At 45.6% G+C, this 19,036-nt stretch overlaps 2 non-coding genes across 2 annotated transcripts; one reads left to right on the top strand and one right to left on the bottom strand.

The window, feature by feature from the left end:
• Positions 1-5,225: 5,225 nt before the first annotated feature.
• Trnat-ugu (transfer RNA threonine (anticodon UGU)) lies at positions 5,226-5,300 on the bottom strand. Its single transcript has one exon. It is a non-coding gene; the product is annotated as a tRNA-Thr (tRNA).
• Positions 5,301-5,975: 675 nt separating this feature from the next.
• Trnat-ugu (transfer RNA threonine (anticodon UGU)) lies at positions 5,976-6,050 on the top strand. Its single transcript has one exon. It is a non-coding gene; the product is annotated as a tRNA-Thr (tRNA).
• Positions 6,051-19,036: the final 12,986 nt, after the last annotated feature.

The following is a 19,036-nucleotide window of genomic DNA, read 5'->3' on the forward strand; positions in this document are numbered from 1 at the left end:
GTTCATTATTTGTTTCAAGATGGCAGCAACAGCGTCCTCGAATTTTGGGCGTTTCTCTGTGGTTGTCATACCGCGTTAATGCGCCATTCGAGACACCGTCAATATTATGACAATTTTTGTGGGTAGTGTTTCCGTGGGTCCTCTCAGCAGCTGGAATGTGCTGGGTATGAGAAGGTGATTTCTTGTTTGATGTTGTTCGAAACTTGAACAGTAGGTTCGTTAAGTTTAGTAAACACAACAGACACTCATAGCAGAGACTTTGGTCATCAATGTATATTCTTCTTCAGTATTTACAACAATCTGCCAACGTTGGGATAACTATTTCACGCGGTTTTGTGGCGAAGAAATCGTCAAGCCTTGTTCGGAGGGCATTTACATCCGGAAAGGACTGTCCTCGAAGTTGCTTCGATAGAGATCGGAAACGGTGAAAATCTGAGGGCGCAAGATTAAGTGAATAAGATACGTGCGGAAGGTCTTCCCAAGTCAACTCTTGTACAGCGTTTTTTTGTCAGTGTAGCAGAATGCGTACGAGCGTTATCGTGGTGTAGCAACCCTTCACGCACTGTTCCTTGTTGTTGTTCTTGGACTGAGCCTGCAAGACGTTTCAGTTGTTGAGAATAGATGTCAGCAATGATGGTTACGCCTTGGGGAAACAGTTCGTAGGGCAGCACACCGTCGCTGTTCCATCAGACGCATAGCAGTACCTTCTGTAGAGGGCACACAAGTCTTTGTACGGGGTCTTGCTGCTTTGGTTGGGCTCAATCATTTCTTTCCTATCCTCATGTTAGAATAAAGACACCATTTGTCGTCTCCAGTAACGATACAGCACAGGAATGGTCGGTGACATTCACTATCCAGTTAATGACGAGCAGGCAAAGACGCGCATATGGTCACCCCTCGATTTTTGTGATATTGGCTTAGAGCTTGCGGTACCCATACATCCGATTTTTGAAGCTTCCCCATTGCATTCAGATGTGGAACGATGGTAGAATGATCAGATTTCATCACAACTGCCAGCTTTCGAGGACACTGACGTGACATTGTAAATTAACGCGTTTAAACGATCTTCATCAACCCCTGAAGGTCTTCTCGGACGTGGAGGGCCACTGATGTCAAAACGATCCTTCTTAAAACGAGAAAAGCATTTTCTTGCCGTGCTCTCTCCAATGGCATATTCGCCATTACGCAGCGCAAATGCTTTTGGCTTCCTGCCCGTCTCATAATATACGCAACTACTGGTACACTTAATTCGTTTCATACGTCTGTTATTGGCAGCAGTGTGTGCTCCTTCAGACGTGCGTGCATGTTCACCGTGCCACACGGATACTTCAGGTACTGCTTACTGCGTGTTTCACACAGGTATCTGTTTGAGTTTACCGAGTCCGCCTTTGCCTTACTCATATTTTATTCATAGGTCTGCCTGTTTCCGTTTCGTGAAGTGCACAATTTTACAATTCTGAACGTTTAAAGCAAGCTGCCAATCTCTGCCAGACTGACAAGACTTTATCAAGGTCTGATGTAATATTTGTACAACCTCGTTTACACTGTACTGCATTGCATGCGGGGCAGTCAAATGGAAACGAGACAGCTGGAAAAAAAGTAAGTAAACCGTCTATTATTTGAAAGTAATCGCCATAATTGTTCATACATTTATCCCACTGACGTTCAGTTCCCTCATGGAAAAATATTATCGATTGCCTGCGAAACCACGATTGTAGCCAGTTGTGTACCTGTTGGTCGTGTGCAAGTCGACGGCCGCGAATGTTGTTCTTCGGAGCTCCTAAAGTATGGAAATCGCGTTGGGACAGATCGGCACTGCATAGAGGATGTGTAGGGGCTTGCCAGCGAAAGTTCCTGCGGCGTAGTCAAAACAGCCTTAGCAGCACGTGAGTCCACCATCGTGCAGGAATGAGAAGCCACAAAAGTTGCAGCAACTCGTGACTCATGTCTCGGTTAAGTGCCGGCCTTTCACACTAGCGTGGATCTCTGAAATAAAGCAGCCTACTCACTTCTGTAGTTCACCAGCATTTGGCGTCCTTTCGTTCAGAACATAATGTCTGGACAGTTGTAACATTCATAGTTAGGTGTGAGGTGCTTACGACAGAAGATACCTAAAATAAATGTAAGAGTTTTTTCACTTTTTACAAAATCATTGTGACTGTAATGATTTTAGGAGCATACACGTTCGTGATTAGCTCATCTACCTAAAGTCATCTGTCCTTTGCTCGAAGATTCGCTGTTTTTTCGCACTCTTGTAGCGTAGTGGAATCTCTATTAGATTTTATATCGACTTTGCAGCTAAGTTAGCCCCCCCTCTCGAACCATAATCTACCATAGCCCGCTGGGACAAAAACCAGTGCCTAACAGCGGCAAAAAAGCACAGGTTACGCGTCTCTACAGGAAGAGTGCCAAAAGCGATTCACAAAATCATCGACCAACAACCTGGAAATCAACGTGTTGTAGAATTGTAATACATATTCTCACCTCAAACGTAATGACGCATATCGAAAGGAATTACCTCCTCCATGCCAGTCAGCATGGATTCCGAAAACATCCATCGTGTGAAACCACACTCCCACTTTTCTCACATTAAATCCTCAAAACCGTGCCTCGAGGCACCACTAGAGATGAATTAGTTCTCGACTCCAGAAAGAATTTGACTCACCTCCCCCCCCCCCCCCCCCATCCCCCTACGATCGTATTGGTTATTAAACAAAATTTGTACAGGGTTGAGGATTTGGTGATAGGGCGGCCAAGCACGTTATCTTGGATGGAGATTCATCGACAGATGTAGAAGTAACTTCTGCTGTGCCCCACAGAAGTGTGCTCAGGTTCTTGCTGTTCATGTTGTATATATTAATAACTTTTTCTTCATCATGCGGTTGTCTACACTGACGGAAGGAAAGCAGCGACACCAAGAAGGAGCTGGGCGACATAAACGAAAGTTGGCAGGCGTGTTTCCATATCTTAAAGATGGCATCAATTGAAATTTCGTTCTAGTCGCATAGGACTGGCGCTGGCAACGCCAGTATGAGATTGCAAATAAAGTTTTCCTTAAATACAACGGTCGTTGAGAGTTAGGCTGGACGTGGTGAGTCGACGTCGGTCAAGAACGCCTTTAGGGCGACATAGACGCCATTATCAACACCTCTATGGCAACGAGAATTTGTTCTTCAATCTGGTGATTCGACCTGTTGTTCTGCTATTCATGAGCAGCGTTCCAGTGGCGTTAACCAACACGATAACGCTCGCCCACATGCCGCTGTTGTAAACCAGCATGCTCTACAGAATGTTGACATGTTGCCTCGGCCTGCTCAATCATCAGACCTGTCCCAAATTGCGCAGATAGGACAACCAGTCTCAACCTTCCCGGTGCTGGCCTACCGAGTTCAACAGGCATCCAACTCTGTCCCACAATCTGGCATCCGGCACCTGTACCACACAATGCATGTACGTTCGCAAATTTGCGTTCGACATTCTTGCGGTTACGTCAGTTATAAATGAACTAGTATTTCACATTTTCAGTGGCTTATCTCGAACTTGCAACGTTCATCACTTACGTATGTTACCTAGACAAATATATTTCCGAAACTTTATTACTCTACATTAAATATTTCCTAGTGTTGCGATTTTCTTCCCATCAGTGTTTAATCCAGTACACACCATGACAAGATTTTAAAGGGCTGCAGACATTGTCAACTTGCTTTAAACGTTCAGAAATGTAAAACTGAGCATGCCACAAAACAAAAAAAATGTAGTACCTTATTACTGCACTATCAACGAGCGACAGCTAGAATCGGTCAGCTCATACAAATTCCTGGGTGTGGTACATGGAATATACCCACCACATAGGCTTAGACGTGGATATTCTTGGTAGAATACTGAGGATGTACGATCAGTCTACAAAAGAGATTGCTTAAGGACGACTTGTATGGGTCCTGTACCAAATAAGACTAACAGGGCGTATACGGAAACTAGCCGTGTGTTTCCTGCTATAGGACCGTTAACTAACAAGCAAGATAGAGGGCAGAATGAAGAATGTTATGCAAATCACAGCCAAGTGGGTTTATGTTGAAAATGTACAAGGGATGTAACGCAGTACCATAAAGGCCCTGATAAACATCCTAAATGTAGTGCCTAGCCTCTCACGTAATTTAATCGTTAAATTAGTTCATCAAAGTTCCCTTCCAGAAATGATAAAGTGAAAGAATTCTGGTGATTGTGACTCTTTAGTAGGTAAATGCCATCCTAAAAATTTTCAGTTACGTTTATTTTCTTTAAATGGAACCCAAAATTGATGACGAATTTGTACAAGGAACAGTCAAGTATATTAACGTAAGCCGAATATATAAATGCATACAGGTGTACCTAGTACAAACGAGTGCAATATTCTCGAATTCGAATCAGGGACAGCTGCCAACATGAGTAACGTAGAAGTAGATATATTCGGAGTAGTGAAGCAGCTTACATCACTTAATAAAAGCAAGTCTTCTGGTGCAGACTGTATACCAATTAGGTTCCTTTCAGAGTATGCCGATGCAATAGCTGCAAGAATGACATACAACCGTTAGCTCGACTTAAAATCCGTACCTAAAGACTGGAGAGTTGTACAGGTCACACGACTATTCAAGAAAGGTAGAAGGAGTAAGCCACAGGCCCATATCGTTAACGTCGATATGCAGCAGGATTTTGGGACGTACATTGTGTTCGAACATTATTAATTACCTGTAAGAAAACGGTCTATTGACACACAGTCAACATGGACTTAGAAAACATCATTCTTCTCAAACACAACTAGCTCTTCACTCGCATGAAGTGCTGAGTGCTATTGACAACGGATTTCAGATTGATTCCGTATTTCTGCATTTCCGGAAGCGCTTTGACACTGTACCACACAAGCAGCTTGTAGTGGAATTGCATGCTTATGGAATATCGTCTCAGTTACGTGTTTGGATTCGTGATTTCCTGTCACAGATACTAGTAACTGACGGAAAGTCACCAAGTAAAACAGAAGTGAGTTCTGACGTTCCCCGACGTAGTGTTATAGGGCCTTTGCTGTTCCTTATGTGTATAAAGGATTTGCGAGACAATATGAGCAGCCCTCTTAGGTCGTTTGCAAATGACGCTGTCGTTTATCGACTAATAAAGTAGAAATGATAATTAAATGAACACCCTAGCTGCAAGCAGGCGTTGATACACTTCGTTGGGGACATGTTGAAAATGTGTGCCCCGACCGGGACTCGAACCCGGGATCTCCTGCTTACATGGCAGACGCTCTATCCATCTGAGCCACCGCGGGCACAGAGGATAGTGCGTCTGCAGGGACTTATCCCTTGCACGCTCCCCGTGAGATCCACATTCCCAACATGTCCACAACACTACATTCGTAGTGCGCCTATTAGATGTTTGCCCATCATACTCATTACTCGTGGCAGATTAATCTACCAAGTCCCGTACGAGTTCGGGCATAGCGTGTGCGTTCGCACACAAGAAGGTCAAAGGCCGGGAACCCATATTTTTATTTTAACTATATATGACCATGCAGCTTTGCTAGAATAGAAATGATAATTAAATGAACACCCTAGCTGCAAGCAGGCGTTGATACACTTCGTTGGGGACGGGTTCGAGTCCCGGTCGGGGCACACATTTTCAACATGTCCCCAACGAAGTGTATCAACGCCTGCTTGCAGCTAGGGTGTTCATTTAATTATCATTTCTATTCTAGCAAAGCTGCATGGTCATATATAGTTAAAATAAAAATATGGGTTCCCGGCCTTTGACCTTCTTGTGTGCGAACGCACACGCTATGCCCGAACTCGTACGGGACTTGGTAGATTAATCTGCCACGAGTAATGAGTATGATGGGCAAACATCTAATAGGCGCACTACGAATGTAGTGTTGTGGACATGTTGGGAATGTGGATCTCACGGGGAGCGTGCAAGGGATAAGTCCCTGCAGACGCACTATCCTCTGTGCCCGCGGTGGCTCAGATGGATAGAGCGTCTGCCATGTAAGCAGGAGATCCCGGGTTCGAGTCCCGGTCGGGGCACACATTTTCAACATGTCCCCAACGAAGTGTATCAACGCCTGCTTGCAGCTAGGGTGTTCATTTAATTATCATTTCTATTCTAGCAAAGCTGCATGGTCATATATAGTTAAAATAAAGACTAATAAAGTCATCAGAAGATCAAAACTAATTGCAAAACGATTTATAAAAGATATCTATATGGTGCGAAAATTGTCAGTTGAGCCTAATTAACGAAAAGTGTGAGGTCATCCACATGAGTGCTAAAAGGAATCCCTTAAACTGCGCTTATACGATAAATCAGTCAAATCTAAAGGCCGCAAAATCAACTAAATACCTACGAATTACAATTACAGGCAACTTAAATTGGAATGGGGACAGAAAATGTTGTGGGGAAGGCTAACCAAAGACTGCGTTTTATTGGGAGGATACTTAGAAAATGTAACAGATCTACTAAGGAGACTGCCTACAGTACGCTTTTCCGTCCTCTTTTAGAATACTCTTTTATAAGTTCAAAGGAGAGCAGTACGTTTTGTGTTATCGCGAAATAGGGGACAGAGTGTTACTGAAATAAGTACAGGATTTTGGGTGGACATCATTAAAACAAAGTCGTTTTTCGTTGCGGCGGAATCTTCTCACGAAACTCGAATCATGAACTTTCTCCCCCGAATGCAAAAATATTTTGTTGACACTGACCTACAGAGGGAGAAACGACCATGAAGATAAAATAAGGGAAATCAGAGCTCGTACGTCCTTTTCGAGCGCTAAAGGAGATTGGAATAGTAGAGAATAGTCCGGGTGGTTCGATGAACCCTCTGGTAGGCACTTAAATGTGATTTGCAGAGTATCCATTGTAATGTAATGACGCGTATGACTCAATGATTTTTGTTTGAAATATGACCATGTGCAGACTTCGTGACCTACGTCGTTTACAATACACTTCAAAACAAAAATTATTTAAATTCTTTTAAAGTTCTCTATAAAAGTTTCTTGAACGAAACTGTAATTAAAACACCTTCAGCTGAGTCGTTCGTGCAAAATTACGTCACCCAGACGAACTGGTTTGCGCAAAGTTTTGAAATTTAGATGTCGTTTGTTTCTTCTTGGAAATTATATTCTTGCAAGTTATCTTATCAGACTGTAAAACCTTTAAGATTCAAAAATCGAAATCAAACTCTTCTCAATATTAATATCTTGGAAAAATTCAGTAATAATTCTTCCTCAATATAACTCTTCATAAATAATTCTCGAACACGTATTTAAGCTTTAGAGCATACAGTGTTTTATTGTCTTCGTATATGCTACATACAGATGTGAACATCAGACTCGACAAAACAGAACTGAACAAAATACAACATGAACTAAACATTTTGTGACGTCATTACAGTGGAAAATTACAAATTTTTATTTATTTGAATGTTGGAGGTTCGACGCAACAACCCGGACACAGGATCTTTGGCCGTTGACCCGCGACGTCCAGTGGCCAGCAATTTTCTTTCTGGTTCCGGCAGTGAAGATGCTGTTTCCGCGAGTTGCGCTGCTCTCTCCAAACACGAAACATACAAAACAAAAATACAAAACTTTAAATATTTTACAAAGATAACAAAATATTACAAACACATAAACGAAACACTATATTAAACTTATATTCACCTGCAAAATGAGCTGATCCTTGTGGATGGGTGACGCTTTAATTTCGCGTCCCATTACACCATGTAGATTTAAATGTAGATGAAGGATTCTAGTGTGCTTGTACACTACGAGGTGGGGGCGCGAAGAGAACAGGTGAAATGTACAAAACGATAAACAAGTGGATAATGCGATGCAGTACCGCGGTATCGCCTAAGGAGGCGAAATGGTTTTACAGATATTACTTCTGTGAAACCTCACTTCGATTTTGGGCTGCTGAAACCTCAGCTGAAACCCTACAGGCCGGAGGCGCGCGTGTTGCCGACATTACGGCGTGCCGGTAGCGGCGGAGGTGGGCCCCGCCTAGCAGAACGACAGAAACGTGAGCGCGAAGAAAAGGAAAGGAAAGGAACCGAGTGTTTGCCCGGGTGGCCGAACGAGTTGCAGTTACTCTGCAACAAGGGCGGCTCTCGTCTAGACCCCCACCACCGTACTCCGTCAACCCCGGCGCCAACGCCGTTGTTTCCCGCCAATGCCCGACAGTGACCACAAAAGTGTGCTGAGGCGACAGTCGACCGACCTGTCGCAGCCTCCGCCAGGACTTCGCGCAGGAGGCATTCTAGTGCGGGGCGCCAAGTGAATGCGGTAACTGGGCTGCGACGTGTGGTGCCCGGCCTTGTGTCGGCCATCCCGTGTAGCACGGCAACCATTTTCACGGAACGTCCCACGCAATAACACAGGCGTGACGCCGGGCTGGTGCCTTCCTGCTCAGAACGTGAGGCTTTCGCGAGAAAACTGCCTCCGGCCACTGTAAAAATAGTGTCAGCGTGCGTCGCCCTGGGCCCTGAGATCCGACATAGAGGAAGCCGCCGGGACTCGGCCCACTGGGCCGGATGCCGCCACCCCCCCCCCCCCGCCCCCTCCTGCTGTTGGCCTCCTCGCAGCCCTAGAGTTCCCGCTCGTCGCGCCTACATAAATGAACAGAATCAGAACTGCTCTCATCAACATTTCCGGGCTGAGATGCCGTGGTCCATACATAAGACTCTCCTCTGACGTTTCGCCTTCGACTGCGGAAGGCATCGTCCGAGGACAATCGCCGAACTGCGACGAGAGCGCGAGTGAGCGCCGTATATATAAGACATCCAGAGGGCGCCGGTGTCAATTGCCTGTATCGACCTTTCCACAACTGCACGGAATTTTATAGACGCCTGGTGTAGCTAGATGTCGCTTATCTTTTGCGGATGTTAATCATTCTTTTATTTTCGTGGTGGGTCTGAAGACAGTTTACACATCGTACTCGCTTAAAATTTTTCCAATGCGGTCAGTGACCTTATTGATGAATGGTAAGAACACTTCTCTTGGTCCAGTTGTGGCTAACTTGTTCATGGAGACCTTTGAACAACGGGCGCTGCAAACAGTTAGAAAAAGACCAGCCACATGGTATCGTTATGTAGGACATTTGTTATATGGACCCATGGGGAAGAGGAACTGGATGCCTTCCTGTTACATCTGAATACTATTAATCCGAGAATTCAGTTTGCTATGGAAAAGGAAATAGATGGTCGCCTGAACTTCTAAGACGTGACCGTAATCAAACGAGAGGACGGATCATTAGGTGATAAGGTTTTCAGAAAAGACACACACACTGATCGTTATCTGCAGAAAGATTACAACCACCACCCAAGACATAAAAGAAGGGTGATTAAAAGATTAATAGACAGGGCGCACAAAATATGTGAACCCTTAGATGATGAGATTGAACACCTTAGAGCCACCTTCAAGAAGAATGGGTATTCCGACAGAGAGATAGATCGTGCACTACGCCCTAGACTGACAACCAGGGCGGACGAGGATCGACACCAACGCAAGGAGAAAGTGTTCTGATCATTCGTCAGTAAGCTCACTCACCGCACTGGAAAAATCTTAAGCAAGTACGATGTGTAAACTGACCCACCACGAAAATAAAAGAATGTTTAACATCCGCAAAAGATAAGCGACATCCTCTAGCTGCACCAGGCGTCTATAAAACTCCGTGCAGTTGTGGAAAGGTCGATATAGGCAATTGACACCGGCGCCCTCTGGATGTCTTACATATACGGCGCTCACTCGCGCTCTCGTCGCAGTTCGCGGACTGTCCTCGGACGATGCCTTGCGCAGTCGAAGGCGAAACGTCAGGGAAGAGGCTTATGTATGGACCACGGCATCTCAGCCCGGAAATGTTAAGTGATGACAACACCTGCCGTGAAAGCCTTCATCCTATGATCAGATTTACCCTGACCCGAATTTCACAAAGACACTGTAAGTACAGTCTTTCTCGGAAATTTATTTGCAGTCCCAAATGTTGCTTTGCCTTTCCTTTTCATGCTTTCGTGATAAATTCAATACAGTGACCATTCTTTCGATTTCTTTGCAGTGTTAACAGCGTAAAAAATTGGAAACGAGAAACAGATTCCCCGTAGGGACTGAACCTCACGTTCCTTGGATTACCATTCTGTAGTGTGTGATGCGCCAACCGCTGCCTCGCAAGCGCGATAACGTAAATGGCTCGTGCCTCGCCCGAACCGCGGAAGAAATGCTTCTTTTCTTATTTTTTTTTTTTATTAAACTCTTCGCCACCTGGAACTGCCACGTCTGTCGTTTTCGTTTCTGGCCGAGTTGACCCATATCCCATAAATAGGGACGGTATCGGTGGCTAGTAGGCGCGGCCCCCTGTGCTGGCGACATCTACATACATACTCCGCAATCCACCATACGGTGCGTGGCGGAGGGTACCTCGTACCACAACTAGCATCTTCTCTCCCTGTTCCACTCCCAAACAGAACGAGGGAAAAATGACTGCCTATATGCCTCTGTACGAGCCCTAATCTCCCTTATCTTATCTTTGTGGTCTTTCCGCGAAATATAAGTTGGCGCAGTAAAACTGTACTGCAGTCAGCCTCAAATGCTGGTTCTCTAAATTTCCTCAGTAGCGATTCACGAAAAGAACGCATTTCCTCTAGAGACTCCCACCCGAGTTCCTGAAGCATTTCCGTAACACTCGCGTGATGATCAAACCTACCAGTAACGAATCTAGCAGCCCGCCTCTGAATTGCTTCTATGTCCTCCCTCCATCCGACCTGATAGGGATCCCAAACGCTCGAGCAGTACTCAAGAATAGGTCGTATTAGTGTTTTATAAGCGGTCTCCTTTACAGATGAACCACATCTTCCCAAAATTCTACCAATGAACCGAAGACGACTATCCGCCTTCCCCACAACTGCCATTACATGCTTGCCCCACTTGATATCGCTCTGCAATGTTACGCCCAAACATTTAATCGATGTGACTGTGTCAAACGCTACACTACTAATGCAGTATTCAAACATTACGGGATTCTTTTTCCTATTCACCTGCATTAATTTACATTTATCTATATTTAGAGTTAGCCGCCATTCTTTACACCAATCACAAATCCTGTCCAAGTCATCTTGTATCCTCCTACAGTCACTCAACGACGACACCTTCCCGTACACCACAGCATTATCAGCAAACAGCCGCATATTGCTATCGACCCTATCCGAAAGATCATTTACGTAGATAGAAAACAACAGAGAACCTACCACACTTCCCTGGGGCACTCCAGATGGTACCCTCACCTCGGATGAACACTCACCATCGAGGACACATCACCGTGGACGTCATCAGCTGGCGAGGGGGAAGGCGGCCCGCCGCCAGCAGGGGGTGACGCTGGAGCAGCGCCCTCGCAGTCGCTTCTCGCGGTTACCAGCGAGCTCCCACACTGTCTCGGAATACATTTGCAGCCTACCCAGCGAACGGCGCGCCGCAGGAGCCTTCGCCGGGAGCCCAGCGGAGCTAGCGCGGCGGGCTGCGCGCCGTGGAGTGCCTCCTGAATATTAACACCGGCCGGAGAGAGTGTTCGCCGAGTTGGCCCCGCTCCCTAATGTTTAATTTCGGCGGTCGTGCAATGTTAACGCAATACCTGTTCGCCGTCACACGCCGCAGCGCGACGGCGCCCTCAGCCGCAGGATGGCTACCTGCGGTGACGTCACGGGGCGGACGCTCGAGGCCCGCGAGAAAGACAGGCCGCGGCGCGTACCTCACGAAGGCAGTCCTGCGCTCGCTCGCTCAAATCAGCAGACAAACTACGTTTCTACACCTGTTAACTCGTAACTAGGCGTGTCCGTACAAACTAACACTGAATCTTCTTCTGGAATCCGCTATTATGAAATCTTACTGTTATTACTCATATAATGATGGGAAGTCCATGGCCTATTTATAATTTGTTACGGCTGTACTGACGTACAATAAAACAAAATCAAGCTAAAATGATTATCAGTTGCATAAGGCACCACTTCCGGCATGTAATGAGTGCTGTTAAGCAGAAGAGACTAAATGCTATAAACGCGCCGTTATACCATTTATATCGAGTATTGATCTTAAATTGAATTTTGCTGTAGTACTGTTAATCGGTAAGACTTCGTAATAGCCGATTCCAGTGGAAGATACAATTCTCGTTAGTACTTACACGCCCAGCTGCGAGTTAACAGTTCTAGAAACGCACTTTGTCTGCTGAGCTGAGCGAGCCAGCGAGTTCGGGACTGCCTTCGTGACGCACGCGCCGCGGCCTGTCTTTCTCGTGGGCGTCGCGCAGACGCTTTTCCGAGCGTGTGCGGCTAGTGCTGTAACTTCAGCTGCCATTGATGCCTTTCTGCTCAGTATTCGATTGTAACCGAAGTATATAAGAGCAGCCGTAATTGTCACATCTCTGTCTAATAATGTTGCCTATATAATTCCTGATGTTATTTATCATTGTTTTGTAACTCAAAGCCTTACGGAGACGTTTAGTGCAGGTAGCGAAGTCTCTATAGCGGTCCAGCCCAGCCTCATTACGAAGAGGAACAGAGTAAAATAAGAAACTTCCTGGCAGATTAAAACTGTGTGCCGGGCGGAGACTCGAACTCGAGACCTTTGCCTTTCGAGAACAAGTGCTCTACCTACTCAGCTAGCCAAGCACGAGTCACGAGCCGTCCTGAGTTTCAGTTCCGCCAGTACCTCGTCTCCTACCTACCAAACTTCACAGAAGCTCTCCTGCACCTCCCCGCGAAAAGGAAAGGTCCGGAGTTCGAGTCCCGGCACGGCACACAGTTTTACTCTCGCAAGAAGTTTCATATCAGCACACACTCCGCTGCAGAGTGAAAATGTCGTTCTGGACAATAAAATAAAATTACCAACACGTCTCCAAGCATAGACTCGGACTGCTTATGCAATTACAGATTCCGTTCTAGGAGCACAGGGCAGGACACTAATGAAAAAGACGATGAATTTAATTTCCTCATTTATACATTGACAGTAATTTTCCGAAGCCATCTGAAGCCATCGATAGCTTGCCTAAGTAGAGAAATATCGAATGGTGGGGGAAGAGGGGGAGGGTGGGCGGGATTAGCCGAGCGGTCTAGGCCGCTGCAGTCATGGACTGTGCGACTTGTCCCGGCGGAGGTTCGAATCCTCCCTCGGGCATGGTTGTGTGTGTTTGTACAAAGGGTAGTTAAGGTTAAGTAGTGTGTAAGCTTAGGGACTGATCACGTTAGCAGTTAAGTCCCATAAGATTTCAGACACATTTGGGAGGGGGGGTGGAAGAATTTTCGTGGTCACTGATCGTTTAATTCCTAACCCTAGAAGTGTACACCACGGTGACTCTCCCCGTGGAGTTTTTCGTTTGTTACTGTGCAAGCTGCACCTGACATACAGATACTGCTAACGCGCAGCCGCCAGTGTACATTCAGCCAGTGATGGAGCCCTAGTAGAGGACGGACGTTTGAAGCTGAGAGACATTGTTGTTTAATTAATTTGGCAGAAATATTTTTGAAGGGAACACTGTTACGCTAGAGTACATGTTGTGTAGCTCTTCTGCTGGAGACAAATTATGTGAAAAGGGCACGCAGGCGCCACATTTTACCAACGGAAGATGCCACTCGGGCAACACTGCCAGAAGGACTCAGTTGTGCGAAACTGACGCAAGTGACTTTCGTGAGGAAAGTATTCTGAAGCCGATATTCCTGCGGCAGTTATGGACAATAGTGAAACTGGTCAGTATGCCGAATCTTGAGGCAGCGATGAAGAAAATACACCCGTCCACGGTAGGAATGGTTGCTCTCTGGAAACATCCTACCCTAACAGAAGAAGCCTCCCAGTTGCCGATAACATTGTAGTCCATATTCCAATATTATGGAAATGGAAGAGGATGTAGATGAAGATGTAATGGGAGATAAGATACTGCGTGAAGAGTCTGACAGAGCAATGAAAGACCTGAGTCGAAACAAGGCCCCGGGAGTAGACAACATTCCATTAGAACTACTGACGGCCTTGAGAGAGCCAGTCCTGACAAAACTCTACCATCTGGTGAGCAAGATGTATGAGACAGGCGAAATACCCTCACACTTCAAGAAGAATATAATAATTCCAATCCCAAAGAAAGCAGGTGCTGACAGATGTGAAAATTCCCGAACAATCAGTTTAATAAGTCACGGATGCAAAATACTAACACGAATTCTTTACAGACGAATAGAAAAACTGGTAGAAGCCGACCTCGGGGAAGATCAGTTTGGATTTCGTAGAAATGTTGGAACACGTAAGGCAATACTGACCCTACGACTTCTCTTGGAAGCTAGATTACGGAAAGGCAAACCTACGTTTCTAGTATTTGTAGACTTAGAGAAAGCTTTTGAAAATGTTGATTGGAATACTATCTTTCAAATTCTGAAGTTGGCAGGGGCAAAATACAGAGAGCGAAAGGCTATTTACAATTTGTACAGAAGCCAGATTGCGGTTATAAGAGTCAAGGGGCATGAAAGGGAAGCAGTGGTTGCGAAGGCAGTGAGACTGGGTTGTAGCCTCTCCCCGGTGTTATTCAGTCTGTATATTGAGCAAGCACTGAAGAAAACCAAAGAAAAATTCGGAGTAGGTATTAAAATCCATGGAGAAGAAATAAAAACTTTGAGGTTTGCCGATGACATTGTAATTCTGTCAGAGACAGCAAAGGACCTGGAAGAGCAGTTGAACGGAATGGACAGTGTCATGAAAGGGTGGTATAAGATGAACATCAACAAAAGCAAAACGAGGATAATGGAATGTAGTCGAATTAAGATGGGTGATGCTGAGGGGATTAGATTAGGAAACGAGACACTTAAAGTAGTAAAGGAGTTTTGCTCTCTGGGGAGCAAACTAACCGATGATGGTCGAAGTAGAGAGGATATAAAATGTAGACTGGCAATGGCAAGGAAAGCGTTTCTGAAGAAGAGAAATTTGTTAACATCGAGTATAGATTTAAGTGCCAGGAAGTCGTTTCTGAAAGTATTTGTATGGAGTGTAGCCATGTATGGAAGTGAAACATGGACGATAAATAGTTTGGACAAGAAGAGAATAGAAGCTTTCGAAATGTGGTGCTACAGAAGAATGCTGAAGATTAGATGGGTAGATCACATAACTAATGAGGAGGTATTGAATAGGTTTGGGGAGAAGAGAAATTTGTGGCACAACTTGAGTAGAAGAAGGGATCGGTTGGTAGGACATGTTCTGAGGCATCAAGGGATCACGAATTTAGTATTGGAAGGCACCGTGGAGGGTAAAAATCGTAGAGGGAGACCAAGAGATGAATACACTAAGCAGATTCAGAAGGATGTAGACTGCAGTAGTTACTGGGAGATGAAGAAGCTTGCACAGGATAGAGTAGCATGGAGAGCTGCATCAAACCAGTCTCAGGACTGAAGACCTCAACAACAACAACAATTCCAAGTGTCTGGAAATGATGAATGAATGGATTTATGAATAAGAGAGCTCGCCTCAAAATATTTGTGTAATATGTGCATTTCATGAAATGAACCATCTTCATCTAACTAAACTGTAAATAAATTCTTTAAATTGGGATCACTTTCAAATTTCATTATTGAAAAGATTTTCACGAAGTCCAGAATTTTCGACGCACGGATAGTAATAGTGTTGCGTTAGTGTACGAGAGTCCAACTTCCCTGTAAAATATTCTATATTCAGGAAATTTCTCCAGAAATAATTGACGGTCACTGAGACCCTAGTAAATAGTTCGTGCGACGATTTCATAGGTATACTTCAGTAGGACAAAAATACACGAAATGGCGTAAATCTACAGGAAACAAAGTCGCCGTTAGTCGACATTCGAGCCGAGGGACATGGACCCGTCCCATCGACAGCGAGTTGGCGCCCCGCCGGGAAAGCTAAGCAGTGCGTGGAAGGGGGTGGAAGTGAGGATCGGCAGCAGGAGTGGGTGGCCGCCGCCCTCGAGTCCAGTCGCTCCAGCAGGGAGCGCGGACTGTGCGGGGGCGGACGCGACGGAACTGTCGGCGGGGGGAGGAGGGGGGGGGTAGTAGTGCGGTAGAAGCCGCCATATTCGCTATTCGTGTGTCGGTTTCTATCACCTATGAAACATCTATACACCGTCGCGTTTAGGTTTAGCGGAGACGTTCGCGGTAGAATGGTCACAGCATATCCGTCCGCGATTAAGCTGCAAACGTGCGTTTCGCACCGCAAAGTGTGAAGTTCGCGGCGTCTACAGTAGAGCAGCAGCCTGTGTCGCGCAGCCCGTGTCCGTGGGCTCGCTATACGTATCCGCTCGCGGCCCGTTACCTTCGTTTGTGATTAGAATCCTGGAAATTCGTCTCTAATGAACTGCATCAGTACTCTTTCTAGGGACGGGACTAGTTATCATCGTCTCTCTCGTGTCTTCCGCGTTTGTGGCTCGGGCCAGAGCGAGCCCAGGGATCGCGTGTGGAGTCCAAATTTGGGAACACGCGAGTTCCTACATTAGTTTACGACAGAACTGCCTCGCATTACCAAGTGTTTTCAAAGACATTTACATACTTGAGCTGTGTGACTTATTGGTCTGCAGACTGTCCCAGCTTTCATAATTAGTTAGTTAACTGCAATCGACAGTTGAAATCTCTCTTGGACGTGGTGCCACGGCGGTCCGGCCGGCAGCAGACGGCGGCAGTCGAGGCCGTCAGCGCCTCGGGCCGGGCAGAACACGCCGCTCTCCGTCGCTGCCGTAACCCCTGCGAAGCCTCCGTCTACAGGTGGGCGAGCGTGGCTACCGCGGTGTCAACAACGGCCTGTAGCAGATTTCAGTACGCGCGCGTCATTCTACAATACCACTGCAAGACCAGAAACTTCTCAGAGCGTGAAAGGGAACTCGACAACAAAAGACCAGAAGAAAATGTCAATAAAAAAAACCAAGGGCGCTGCCACTACGTATGAAATCTGTTAGCATTTCCCCAGAACTTGTCTGATGTGCGATCACACATTACCTGTATTCTACATTAGCCTCTGGAACGCCCTTGCAGAACTCGGCAAGTGAACAGCATTCGAGAACTGCACTCGGCAACAAAGTTGCGAGAACGCCGACCGTTGTTCGAGCGAGCCCACTCGCTCTTCTTTCCCCTACATTTGCTAATGCGAGGGTCATTCGGAACGTAAAGAACGTCTTGTTCTACAGAAATTTTTATTTGATACAATTAAACGCAACTATACTTCACATACAGATTCCTACGTAGTCATCGTTCAAATTTAGGCACCTGTGCCGTTCTACCAGCTTTTCTACGCCTTCTTCTCACTCAGTTGGCGTCAAGTTGTTGAAACGCTGATTAATGGCTTGTTTAAGGTCATTGTCACATCCGTCGCGTGGTCCACTCAAAAAAAATCTATCAATTTGGGGAAAGAAATGATATCCAAAACTGATTAGCAGTCACAGTAGGATTTAAGTATTCACCGCTATCCTCTTCGTAGCGACTGGGAAATGTCGACGTACCTGCCATTCGTTTGGTTTTGCATTCGTCTGACTAAATTCGAGGAACGCTCCTGGCATACACTTTTTTTATAGCCCATATCTGCAGTAACAATCACGTACAGCACCGTTCTCGAAATGTGTGGCAAGAAAGAGTGCTGTCCATTAACTGTGAAACGCCTATCGCCTTGGATTTTTGTTTCAACCTTTGCTTTGAGTCCCTCCCTCACCACTGATGCCTGGCCCGAGAGATCTGAGTAGAGAAGCCACTGAACGTGTGACGCCACTTGAGAACTGACGCTTCGTTCATCACATGCCGTGTGAGTAGGGCCTCGCGTCGGGTAGACCGTTCGCAGGGTGCAAGTCTTTCGATTTGGCGCCACTTCGGCGACTTGCGCGTCGAGTTTATCACATTACCGTAAATCTCAGTTATCAATAAATTTGGTTGGGTCGTACTTCCGCGTTTAAAAAAACTACGTAACACTGCGTGCGGTTGCCTGGATCGTCAGCTTTGCCACACATTTGAAAGTGGCGCCGCTACGCAGTGAACAAGCACACTGCACACTGCACACTGCACTGCGGCTGCCGCCAAACTGAAGCGCAGTGGCAGCAGTCAGGCCAGTGGCGGCCGGCCACGCATCACAACAAGACGTCCTCCTCTTTCCCAACTGAGACGCCCAGCTTAGCCCGCAGGACAGGACACGCAGTTTAAAGTGTGGAAATGGGCCAAAATAAGAGGCTGTCACTTACACTCCAACATACAACTTTATTATTTGTTCAAACATTACAAGAGGCCCCCCCCCCCAAAAAAAAATTTTTTTTAAACAGCTTTAATCTTTGGTACTTAACTACCAACTGAAAGCTACTTCAATTTAAAAACGGCTGAAGGCCAATAACTTAAAACCCAAGCATAATGAGAAATTTAAAAGGCAAGCCTTATTTACGACAGTTCTTTGAGGCTGAAGGCCCAAAGAATCTGAGATTTTCAGAGCAAACAATTTGAATTCAAAAACGGCTGAAAGCCCAGCACTCAAGCGTAAACCACATTAATTTTTTAAAAAAATACAAAGGCCTGACGTAAAACAGTTCTTAATTAAGCAAAACTCAAGCAAAACAGAAACTTAAAAGGGAAAGCCTTATCGTAAAACAGTTCTTTTGTTAGGCTGAAGGCCCAATGAATCAGACACTTCAAGAGCAAACAAGTTAAATTCAAATCGGCTGAAGGCCTAAAACTTCAAATTCAACAACATTAAAATTTTTAAAATGCCAAAGGCCTTACGTGAAACAGTTCTTTGAACTAGGCTGAAGGCCTTAAGAGCAAAACAATTCAAACTCAAAATCGGCTGAAGACCCAACACTTAAAGTTCAACAACAATAAAACCTTTAAAATGCCAAAGGTCTTACATGAAATAGTTCTTTAAATTAGGCTGAACGCCTAAATAATCTTACACCTTAAGGACAAAACAACCTTAATTTTAAAAAAAGAATCCGCTGGAAGCCATACTAGTGTAGACAACAAGAACAAATAAAACAAAACAAAAAAACAGTACACCCAAGGGCGCTCAGATGTTCG

This window comes from Schistocerca nitens, chromosome 1 (assembly GCF_023898315.1).
Source record: "Schistocerca nitens isolate TAMUIC-IGC-003100 chromosome 1, iqSchNite1.1, whole genome shotgun sequence".
In the NCBI taxonomy this organism is placed as follows: domain Eukaryota; kingdom Metazoa; phylum Arthropoda; class Insecta; order Orthoptera; family Acrididae; genus Schistocerca; species Schistocerca nitens.